Source organism: Pan troglodytes, chromosome 2, assembly GCF_028858775.2.
Source record: "Pan troglodytes isolate AG18354 chromosome 2, NHGRI_mPanTro3-v2.0_pri, whole genome shotgun sequence".
Taxonomy (NCBI): domain Eukaryota; kingdom Metazoa; phylum Chordata; class Mammalia; order Primates; family Hominidae; genus Pan; species Pan troglodytes.
In genome coordinates this window covers 118,497,329-118,509,504 of record NC_086015.1, presented here as the reverse complement: position 1 = coordinate 118,509,504, position 12,176 = coordinate 118,497,329, and the positions used below count along the sequence as shown (strand labels likewise).

Here is a 12,176-nt window from a genome sequence, read left to right as displayed (position 1 = left end):
TTGTTAGAATACTTGCTGTCCACACTTTCTTTTCTTTCTTTTTTTTTTTTTTTGAGATGGAGTCTCGCTCTGTCGCCAGGCTGGAGTGCAGTGGCACAATCTCAGCTCACTGCAAGCTCTGCCTCCCGGGTTCAAGTGATTCTTCTGCCTCAGCCTCCCGAGTAGCTGGGACTACAGGCCTGTGCCACCATGCCCAGCTAATTTTTGTATTTTTAGTAGAGATGGGTTTCACCATGCTGGCCAGGATGATTTAGATCTCTTGACCTGTGATCCACCTCCTCAGCCTCCCAAAGTGCTGGGATTACAGGCGTGAGCCACTGCTCCTGACCCACACTTTATTTCATTCTATATCATAATCATCATCATAAGTCCTAAAATACATAAAGCCCTATTTATTTTTCCAATTTTCTTTCTTAAGTTCTTGATATAAACTGGGCCTAAATCATAGATGTTATATACGGAAGTTCACACTTGAAATAATTTTCTCTTATTTGACTTGCCTAAGTTTCCTGATCTCTTTTCACATCTGCTTTTTCTTTTTCCCTCCCACCCCTTAAATGCTGTCAGTTCGTAGGTTCTGGCATCAGTTTGTTCTTCCATGCTATTTTGCTAAATCCAGACACTTACTTGCAGGGATTCTACTGATCCCACTAAAAGGCCATGGTGAGTTGAGAGCAGAAGGAGCATACCTTTATTTCTGGCCCCACTTGTCTCCCAGCTCCAGTCCTAAATTTCCAAGTGCATGATGGAGATCTCCACTTGTTCCTCATTAGTACATTAAACTCAAAATATCTAGAAGATTATTCACCAACTTTTCACCAATAAACCTAACTTTCTAATTTCCATGATGACAATATTATTCTTCTAATCACCTCTTTAAAAAAATCTCCCCAGTTCCTGCGTCTCTAGGTCCAACTGCTAAATCCTATTGATTTTTACCTACTCAATATCTGTAACACTTATATTAGTCTATTCTTGCACTGCTATAAAGCAATACCTGAGGCTGGGTAATTTATAAATAAAAGAAATTTAATTGGCTCACAGTTCCACAGGCTGTGCAGGAAGCATGATTCTGGCATCTGCTTGGCTTCTGGAGAGGCCTCAGGAAACTTACAGTCATGGTGGAAGGCCAAGGAGAAGCAGGCATGTCTTATATTGCCAGAACAGGAAGAAGAGAGACAGGTAGGTGGTGCCATACACTTTTAAACAACCAGATCTTGTGAGAACTCATTCACTACACAGTACCAAGCGGGTATGAACCCCAAATATCTAAGACGGGTCTCAGTCAATTCAGAAAGTTTATTTTGCCAAAGTCAGGGACACGTGCCCATGATGCAGCCTCACAAGGTCCTGGTCCTGACAACATGTGCCCAAGGGGGTGGGGGCACAGCTTGGTTTTATACATTTTATGGAGACATGAGATATCAATCAATGTACGTAAGATGTACATTGGTTTAGTCCAGAAAGGCAGGACAACTTGAAGTGGGAAGGGTGCTTCCAGGTGATAGGTAGATAAAAGAAAAACCAAATGGTTTCATTCTTCTGAGTTTCTGATTAGCCTTTCCAAAGGAAACAATAAGATATGCATTTATCTTAGTGAGCAGAGGGATGACTTTGAAAAGAATGGGAGGCAGGTTTGCCCTAAGCAGTTCCCATCTTGACTTTTCCCTTTAGCTTAGAGATTTGGGGGGTCCCAAGATTTATTTTCCTTTCACATTTTAACGTTTTTCTTTTTAAAATCCTTTGGAGAAATCATTTTAGAAGAAAATGAGTCTCTGGTCTCAGGTTTCATCTGATCCCTCAAGACTAGGATGGTTTACTTGTAGAAGGGTAAGTCCCACATTATTAGAAAAGCTCATTTTTAGCAGGTTGTGAAGTCTCATGTCCTATGAAGAGAAAATAGGGGGAGGAAGGGAGAAAAACAACAACAAACAAAAAAGAACAATCCTAGAAAGTCAATACAGGCCATATTACTCTGAAGTCCATGTATCAGTAGGCAGTTATGAAAGTGGCTTACGTATGTAAATAGGTTGCTGTTATTTTCTTCTGAAGCTTAAGTTGTCTACCTTTAGTTCACAGGGCTTTAACAAAGCACAGCTTAGTTTTCAGTTATTCCAATTAGGAAAAATAGGAGAAAAAAGAAAAATAAAGATGAAAAAAATTGAACACATTATTTTGGAGACTTATCACCAGGAAAAATTTTAGAATTCAGTCCAACTGTAGAAAATAATAAAAGTTGAAAAACATTAAGCAAGTCTAAAATCTAATGACAGGTGTACTATACTTTTTGAAACATAATTTTTCTCTCTTCAGGTTCCTATTTTTACTAAAAACAAATCATGGTAGGACTGATTTACTTTATTATACTTGGCCTGTTTGTATAAAGTACAGCAAGAATAATTATTTTTCACATAGGCTTTTTTATGGAACTTTGTTTCATAGAAGGAATCTCAGATAAGACTTTTTTAAAGTCAAGCTCAGTCATGGCTTTGTACCATCAAATGCCTTTGAGCTGGGTAAATTCCTCTCCTCTTGAGATCCCAAGATAATTTGGGTCTCCTGGACCTATCAGAAAGTGAAATTCTTTACTTATCACAGGTCAGGAACCCTATACAGGGACTGTGTAGACAAGGTATGAGGCCATTGTTCCCAAGGGGTTTTTATTGGCTCTATTTAAGTCAAGTTTGATTCCTTAAAAAAATCACACCATTCCAGTAAAATAACCAGTTTCTCCAATAGTGTCCTGTTGCAAAATAAAACATTCTTATTGCACTTATGCAAATAACTATATTGCCATAAATTAAGAATACTCACAAATAGTTTCCACATTCTGGAGAAATCAGATTGAGAGAGAGAAATCCAAATTTGTTTACAGTAGTATACTTCACTCAATTGTGACTAGCTGTAAATAAGTCAAAAGCAAAGTTTTCTTGACTCTGGAAAAGAAAACAAAGAATTATCAACGTTTTAAGCTTTTTTTAAATGATTACTTCACTCTTCTGAAGTATTAGGTCTTTACATCTCTCTTTACATTGGTCTGTGATTATATTTGGGTCTTGATTTTGGTTTATCTTGAATTGGAAAATAAATAGGGCTTCAGTTTTCTATTAGTTCGGTCCATGCAGTTAACTCCTGTTCTGCTTGACATTCATGAATATTCCATCTCTCCATGAGAGTCCTGAAAGTTTTCCTCCATTCTAATGTCACAGTCTCCAAAGTTATCAGAACTCTGCATTCAGGAAGACCTTTTAGAGCTATAAAAGCTGATTATAAAACCACCTTCTAAAGAGGACCAAAACAAGAAAACAATTGTCCATGGATGACAAAAAGTTTTAGTGCACCCACAGTCAAAGACACAACTGACAAGGAAATTTGTTACTGCTGTGGCACATAATAACTTAACATAACAGTGATAATTATTACTAATAACATACAGTAAGTCATATCAGAAATAGAGGAGTTTCCCACAATTTTAAAACACATACCAATAACATTTATATGAATACAGTCTAAAGAAAGCCAAACACCATCATTTCATATTTGACAATACTTCCTGTAGGATTTTTACATCAAATAAGTCATATATGTCATTTTTGGACTTTAGGGAACCTAATATCTTAAAGGAATAATTAGGTCAGAAAAAAGACATAATTTATAATTTGATTTTAGAAAGTTTTTCAAATATCAAAGGTTTAAAACGCTTGATATCACAAAATAGGGTCACAGGTCATTGTAAAATAAGTCATTAATTTAACCAAAGTGATAATTTGAAGATTTCAAAAACAAGGTGAAAACTGTTATTCTTTGAGAGAGGAGACTTAATTTTCCAAACAATAATCCCTAATAAAAACAGCATGAGGCCAATTAAATTTGTTTTTCAAACTTTTATAAACAATCTATAAAATTTTAATCATCTTGACCATACAATATAATTTCCATAAGCCTTTTACAACCTTTATAACCTTTATTAAGGAGTGGGTTAATGCTTCAAGAAAACCTTGTTAATATGACATAGGGGCCCATATACTGGTCTTGCATCAGTGTGCCTTTGACATTGGTGGTTAATTTACAGGGAAATTGAACCTATTTTATGTTTCAAAATCGGCCCTTACAATATCACCCACCTCTTCCATGATAGTCCCTGATCCTTACGAGCTGAATATCTTTAATTTCTGGCCTTGTGTCTCACGAACCCAATTTATTTTGATTGGCATCTTCCACTGGATCTAAAGATAAGGCTTTAACTACTGTCAGTGTTAAGATTTAGAAGGACTTGATGTCCTTTTTAGACCCAGGAGTCAAAGCCCTATAACTTACTTAATGGCACAAGGACTTTAAAATCACATACAGAAAGTTACACAGATGCAATAATCTTAATTTTAAGAAAACTTTTTAATCTCAGTTTTTTCTAAGCAAACCAAACTTAGAAATAATGACGTGGGAATTATTTTGATAAAGCGTAAGATCTAATTATTAGGCCAGTTACCCAAAGGCAAAATAAAAGACCTTCTGCAGTGCAACTACTGTTCCCTATGGGGAATATTATGTTGGAAGGAAACATTTCCTTTAGACCTCTAAGATAAAACCTTTTCTTTTCTTTTTTTTTTTTTGCATCAGGCCACAACAGTTAGAAACTGTAGGAAAAAAAACTTATAGGAATTGAAAATGAGTTAAAGGATAGAGTTTGATTTCAGGTCTTTTAAAAGACGAGAGAAAGCTGAAAACAGCAAGATGCAATAAAAGTTAAACTTTGCATTAAAAAAATTATAATGTCTTGTAATTTATTAAGAGTAGAGCAATACCTTAAGAAAATGTCATAGTTTGAACCAATTCTTTCATGTATAAGTGTGTTTTTTAATCAAAACTCAATCTCTAGAAAGACCATTATAATTTCCCTCTAATTATAGACAGCTTGGTCACATAAAAGTTTTTCTTTTTTTTTTTAATAGATCCTCTCATTATGACTTACACTGACCATTCATGACTGCTTGGAAGTTCTGGTTTGTCCTGAACATCCCTCATTTTTAAAACAACCAGTTATTTTATTCTAGGACAAAATTTACCATATAAGCTTCTTTCTTATATAAAGTCATTTTTCTTTAAGCTTTCTTACCAAAAATACCTCTTTAATTATATTAATATAACTTTCTTTACATCTGTCTTATTGCCTGGTTTCTTTTTCCTTGTTGTATACATAACCTTTAAAGAAGCTTTGAATTAGACAAAAATTATTCACCTTTTAAAAAGGATACACTTTTTTAGAAAGAATGTTTTCCTACAATTTTTTTGAAAATACCCAATTGATGAAATACCTATTATTTAATTTAACTTTAGTTTCTAAATTATGACAAGTTTGTCTACAAATATTTATCCCATTACATTTACCTAATTATTTTAATAGTTTACCTAGATTATTTATGATACCTGCAATAGTCATCATTTTAAGTTATGAAACTATAACTGCAAAATTATAACTGGGACAATGAAAAAGGTCTGACCCAACCTACTCCATTGGATGAATTAACTTTGGGAGTATCATAGTTTATAGTTTAGTTTTGAAAGAGATGATAACAGTCCCTCACAAAACAAACCCCCTTCCTGCCTGGGGACTTGACTGCCTAAATAGAAGTTATGGCTATTTCACTAAATAATTCAATATTTAGCTATTTTCATTGAATCAATATCAACCTCTTATTTATCAAAAATTATGCAAGCAAAGATAATTGTATTTTGGGCTGTGTTTATAGTTTTGTATCCCTTATGCCAAATTTTGACACCTTATAGTATTTGGCAGGGATAAGTATGAAATTGCTTGATCAATAAATGAAAACAAACATGTATGCTGAAAATTCTTAAGCCATTTCTACTGTTCTTTACCAATAATTTTAAAGCTAGATTATTAAAGATTTTACTTAAGTCACATGAACTTAAAAACCATCGGGGTTCATTATTTAATTGATGACTACTCATTAAGCCAATTTGGTACCTTGTGGCCAAAACACAACAAAATACATGTACGTACACATAAACACACACATACATTTTCATACACTAAAGATCCTATAGCTTTTACTTCAGAACTCTAGCCGTGAGATATTAATACAAACTTATTGGTCTGCGAAAACAGTAACGAAAAGGAATGGTTGGAGTCTAACAGTGGATTTTATCTTGGTCAAAAAGTAACAGCAGCTTTAAAGCAGGGAGAAAAGAAAACAGAGAAAAAGAGAACTTAAGAACTCTGTAGTTTGAAGGTCGATCTTAGTGCCCCTTTTCTTTCATGTAAATGTGCACAAAGACCATAATAATTCTATTTTACACAAACTCTAACAAGTAGAGGTGCCATAAAACCAATGGAGTGCCCCAAAGGGGGTCATTCTCCTTGTTTTATCCTCGTTTTTAGATTATTAATTTCCCACTTTTCTTTTTCTTTTTTTTCTTAAAAGGAGGAACTGAGCTATGGCCTAGGGTTTTTGTGGTGTGTGCTGATTGTGGGTGGGACTCCATAGTGTGTTACCACTGAGTTGTTGCCACCCTCTTTCATGTCTCAGTTTCATTCTCTGGAGGTCTACCACCTCCAGGAGGGCTCAAAGCTCAGTGACCAGCTCCCATATGTGCTTCCTGGATGAGCCCTTTTTTAAACAAGTTTGATAGGGATTCTCCATAGGGCTGCTGCAAATCACAGGTGGTCAACCCTCTCTACACTCCCACGAGGCCTCTGGTCACCCACGGGTGCCTTTCAGCTGGGTGGAGCAAAATGTTCATTCTCTTCGAAGCTAAGAAAACTAAATCTCTCATTTACCTATGAAAACAACAGTTCAGCTTCTCACGCAAATGCGCACATACAAGCCAAACTGACATTAATTCTGGGAGAAAAAGCAATAGAGAAGACCCTTTAGAATGCATCTCCGAATTAAAAGTAGAATCCTTAAACAATAACTTCCTAGGAGAGAAAGAAAGGGGAAAAAAAAGCCAAAACCACTTCCTGTAAACCACCTTCAGCCACCCCTAACTTTGGAGTTCTTGCCTACCATTATACACACCAAGGTCAAATCTTCTCACAGTACAAGGTAATCTCTAATAGCCCCAAAGCCAAAGAGGTCAAGTCATGCAATACAGGAGAGCAGAGCTTTAGACCTAAGAAGAATGTGCCCATGACTCTTGGAACTCCACAAAGAAAACAGAACACCCCAAAAGGGGTGAGTGGTGTCTTTGTTCTGAGTTCTCTAAGGAGTTTGAGTCATTAGAAGCCTTCTCTCTAGATTTTTCTTGGTACTGAAGATGACAAAGGGGGAAGGCGGTATGGGGTGGAAGAAAAGTAAACAAAAGAACAATTGTTTTGTTTCCTTTTTTTTTTCAGACAGGCAAACACAGAAACCAAATGCATAGTTTTGGGTTTTTGTTTTTTGTTTTTTCCTCTTTTACAGCTGTGAGGAATTTTAGCCAATTCAGAGAGGCCTTGTTACCCATACTTTGAAATTCTCATTCAGATTTGACCAAGTCATATAGGGTTGGTCAAATCTGAAAGGAGAAGGACCAGAACAAACAAAAACAACAACAACAAAACCAACAATATGATTACTGAGCACTCTAATGGTAAGGAGAAATTAAGATCAGCTGGTTGTTAATCTTAACTTTAGCCAAGACAAAACCCCAATTCAGCTACTTATGTAGGGTTGGGTCTCAGACTGAAGACTGCTCTCTTCCACTCTGGAAGCAGGAAAAAACTCAAACTCACCTTCCCTGTTGGAAGCAAGCTCAAACTCTAGAAAGGAGTTACCTCCCTTTCATCATCATGGAAGCAGGAAAACTTGCCTCCTTTGCTGGAAGCAAGTAAAACTCCCCCTTCCTCGAACCAAGGAAAAGGAGTTTTACAGCAGAATAAACTTTAGATCTTGATCAAATCTGGGGGGATCAGGGATTCTCTGAAGGCGATGCTTCCAGGCCTCAGCAAATTATTCTATTGGTTTGACCCATAAAGACAGCTCAAAGTGGTACTAAGCACCAACAAGAGATATGTCAAAGGTCAGGGGAACCTCTACTCAGAATCCATTTGTGATTGCCAAATGTGAACTCCAAATATCTGAGACAGGTCTCAGTCAATTCAGGACGTTTATTTTGCCAAAGTTAAGGACACGTGCCCATGATACAGCCTCACAAAGTCCTGACTACATGTGTCCAATGTGGTCAGGGCACAGCTTTGTTTTATACATTCTAGGGAGATATAAGACATCAATCAATATATGTAAGATGTACATTGGCTTGGTCTGAAAAGGCAGGATAACTCCAAGAGGGAGCAGGGAGTGGGGTTGGGGGGCGCTTCCAGGTCATAGTGAGAGGTGACAGCGTGCTGGCAGTCCTCACAGCCCTTGCTGGCTCTCGGCGCCTCCTCTGCCTGGGCTCCCACTTTGGCGGCACTTGAGGAGCCCTTCAGCCCACCGCTGCACTGTGAGAGCCCCTTTCTGGGCTGGCCAAGACCCGAGCCGGCTCCCTCAGCTTGCAGGGAGGTGTGGAGGGAGAGGCGCAAGCGGGAACTGGGGCTGCACGCCGCGCTTGCGGGCCAGCTGGAGTTCCGGGTGGGCGTGGGCTTGGTGGGCCCGCACTGGGAGCAGCCGGCTGGCCCTGCTGCCCCAGGCAATGAGGGGCTTAGCACCTGGGCCAACGGCTGCGGAGGGTGTACTCGGTCCCCCAGCCGTGCCAGCCCACCGGCGCTGCTCTCTATTACTCACCAGGCTTTAACTGCGTTCCCGCGGGGCAGGGCTGGGGACCTGCAGCCCGCCATGCCTGAGCCTCCCACCCCCTCCATGGGCTCCTGTGCCACCCGAGCCTCCCCGAGGAGTGCCGCCCCCTGCTCCAGGGCGTCCAGTCCCATCGACCACCCAAGGGCTGAGGAGTGCGGGCGTCCAGCGCGGGACTGGCAGGCAGCTCCACCTGCAGCCTGGTGCGGGATCCACTGGGTGAAGCCAGCTGGGCTCCTGGGTCTGGTGGGGCCTTGGAGAACCTTTGTGTGGACACTCTGTATCTAGCTAATCTGGTGGGAAGGTGGAGAACCTTTGTGTCTAGCTCAGGGATTGTAAACGCAACAATCAGGGCCCTGTCAAAAACAGACCACTGGGCTCTACCAATCAGCAGGATGTGGGTCGGGCCAGATAAGAGAATAAAAGCAGGCTGCCCGAGCCAGCAGTGGCAACCGGCTTGGGTCCCTTTCCACACTGTGGAAGCTTTGTTCTTTCGCTCTTTGCAATAAATCTTGCTACTGCTCACTCTTTGGGTCCACACTGCCTTTATGAGCTGTAACACTCACAGAGAAGGTCTGCAGCTTCACTCCTGAAGCCAGCGAGCCCAAGAGCCCACCAGAAGGAACGAACAACTCCAGGCGCGCCGCCTTAAGAGCTGTAACACTCACAGCAAAGGTCTGCAGCTTCACTCCTGAGCCAGTGAGACCACGAACCCACCAGAAGGAAGAAACTCCGAACACATCCGAGCATCAGAAGGAACAAACTCCAGACGCGCCAACTTAAGAGCTGTAACATTCACCGGAGGGTCCCCGGCTTCATTCTTGAAGTCAGTGAGACCAAGAACCCACCAATTCCAGACACAACAGGTAGATAAGAGACAAACCAAAGGGTTGCATTCTTTGAGTTTCTGATTAGCCTTTCCAAAGGAGGCAATCAGATATGCATTTATCTCAGTGAGCAGAGGGATGACTTTAAATAGAATGGGAGGCAGGTTTGCCCTAAGCAGTTCCCATCTTGACTTTTCCCTTTAGCTTAGTGATTCTGAGGTCCCAAGATTTACTTTCCTTTCACAAGGAGATGGTGCTAAACCATTAGAAACTGCCCGCATTATCTAATCACCCCCTATCAGGCCCCACCTCCAACACTGGGGATTCAACATGAGATTTGGGCGGGGACATAACCAAACCATATCATTCTGCCCCCTGGCCCCTCCACATTTCCTGTCCTTCTCTCATTGCAAAATACAATCATGCCTTCCCAATAGTCCCCCAAAGTTTTAACTCATTCCAGCATTAACTCAAGAGTCCAAAGTCCAAAATCCCATCTGAGACAAGGCTAGTCCCGTCCTTCTTTTTTTTTTTTTTTTTTTGAGACGCAGTCTCGCTCTGTCGCCCAGGCTGGAGTGCACTGGCACAATCTCGGCTCACTGCAAGCTCTGCCTCCCGGGTTCACGCCATTCTCCTGCCTCAGCCTCCCAGCTAGTCCCTTCTTTCTATGAGCCTGTAAATTCACAAACAATTTAGTTACTTACAAGATACAATGGGGGTATCTGACTGTTACTTGACCCATTGCATTCTTTTTGTTTTCATTTTTTAAATGTTTACCAGACTTTATTTTTAGAGCAGTTTTAGGTTTACAGCATAATTGAGAAGAAATTACAGAAATTTCCATAACCCTCTGCCCCTCTCACATAAGTAGCCTCTCCCATTATAAATATCCCCCATTAAAGCAATACACTTGTTACAACTGGTGCTCTTACATTGATGTATCATTATCACCCAAAGTCCATAGCTCACATTAGGGTTCATTTTTGTACAATCTTGGTTTGGACAAATGTCTAATGACATGTTTTCACTATTTTAGTATCATACAAATTAATTTTACTGCCCTGAAAATCCTCAGTGCTCTTCTTGTTCATCTCTGTCTCCCCCCAACTTTTGGCATATACTGATCTTTTTACTATCTCCATAGTTTTGCCTTTTCCAAAGTGTCACATAGTTGGAATCATGCAGTATGTAGTCTTTTTTGATTGGCTTATTTCACTTGGTAAATGCATTTAAGTTTCCTCTGTGTTTTTTCATGGCTTGATAGCTCGTTTCTTTTCAGCACTGAATAATATTCCATTATCTGTTCCACAGACAATCAACAAACTGTTCCACAGTTTATCCATTCACCTACTGAGGGACATTTTGGTTGCTTCTAAGTTTTGGGGATTATGAATAAAGCTGCTATAAACGTCGGTATGCAGGTTTTTGTGTGGACATTTTTCAACTCCATTGTGTAAACACCAAGGATCGCAATTGCTGAATTGCATAAAAGTCTGTTTAGTTTTGTAAGAAACTGCCAAACTATCTTTCAAAGTGGCTGTACCCTTTTGCATTCCCACCAGCAATGAATGAGAGAGTTCTTTGTTCCTCCACATCCGCACCAGCATTTGGTGTTGTAAGTGTTTTATGTTTTGGCTATTCTAATTGGTATGTTGTGGTATCTTATTGTTTTATTTTGTATTTCCCTAATGACATATGATGTGGAGCATCTTTTCATGTTTGTCATCTGTATTTCCCTGATGACATATGATATGGAGCATCTTTTCATATGTTTATTTGCCATCTGTATATCTATAAGTAAGAACATACAGTATTAGGTTTTCTGTTTCTGCATTATTTTGCTTAGGATAATAACCTCCAGCTCCATCCATGTTGCTGAAAGGACACAATTTCATTCTTTTTTATGGCTATGTAGTATTCCATGGTGTATATGTATCACATTTTCTTTATCAAGTCTACAGTTGATGGGCATCTTCATTGATTATGTTGTTTGTTTTCTTATTGTTGGTTTTAAGTGTTCTTTGTACATCTTGGATAATACTCATTTATCAGATATATCTTTCACAATATTTTTCCCAGTCTTTTTATTCTCTTGACAGTGTCTTTCACAGAGCAGAAATTTTTACTTTTAATGAAGTTCAACTTACTAATTCTTTACTTTATGAATCGTGCCTTTGCTGTTTATCTAAAAAGTCATTGCAAAGCCCAAGGTCATCTAAATATTCATCTATGTTAACTTTTAGGAGTCTAAGAGTTTTGCATTTTAGTTAGTTCTTTGAGCCGTTTTGAGTTAACTTTTGTAGAGGATGTAAAGTTTGCATCTAGATTTTTTTTTTTTTGTATGTAGATGTCCAGTTGCTCCAGCACCATTTGTTGAAAAGACTGTCCTTGCTCCATTGTATTGCTTTTCCTTTTTAATCACAAATCAGCAGTCTATATTTATGTGGGTCTATCCCTGAGCTCCCTATTCTATTCCACTGATCTATTTGTCTGTTGTTTTGCCAATACCACACTGTCTTGATTACTATAGCTTTATAGTAAGGCTTGAAGTTTGGTAGTGTCAGTCCTCAATCTGTGTTCTTCTTCAATATTGCATTGGCAATTCTGGGCCTTT

The 12,176-nt window shown here is 39.2% G+C and overlaps 1 long non-coding RNA gene across 1 annotated transcript in view; it reads right to left on the bottom strand.

Annotated features, from left to right (window-relative positions):
* The window catches only part of LOC134809466 (uncharacterized), a 115,523-nt gene that overhangs the window by 69,161 nt on the left and 34,186 nt on the right, over positions 1-12,176 (bottom strand). The window contains exon 2 of the long non-coding RNA XR_010155291.1: positions 2,815-2,936. This is a non-coding gene — a long non-coding RNA (uncharacterized LOC134809466). The remainder of the gene's footprint in view (positions 1-2,814; positions 2,937-12,176) is intronic.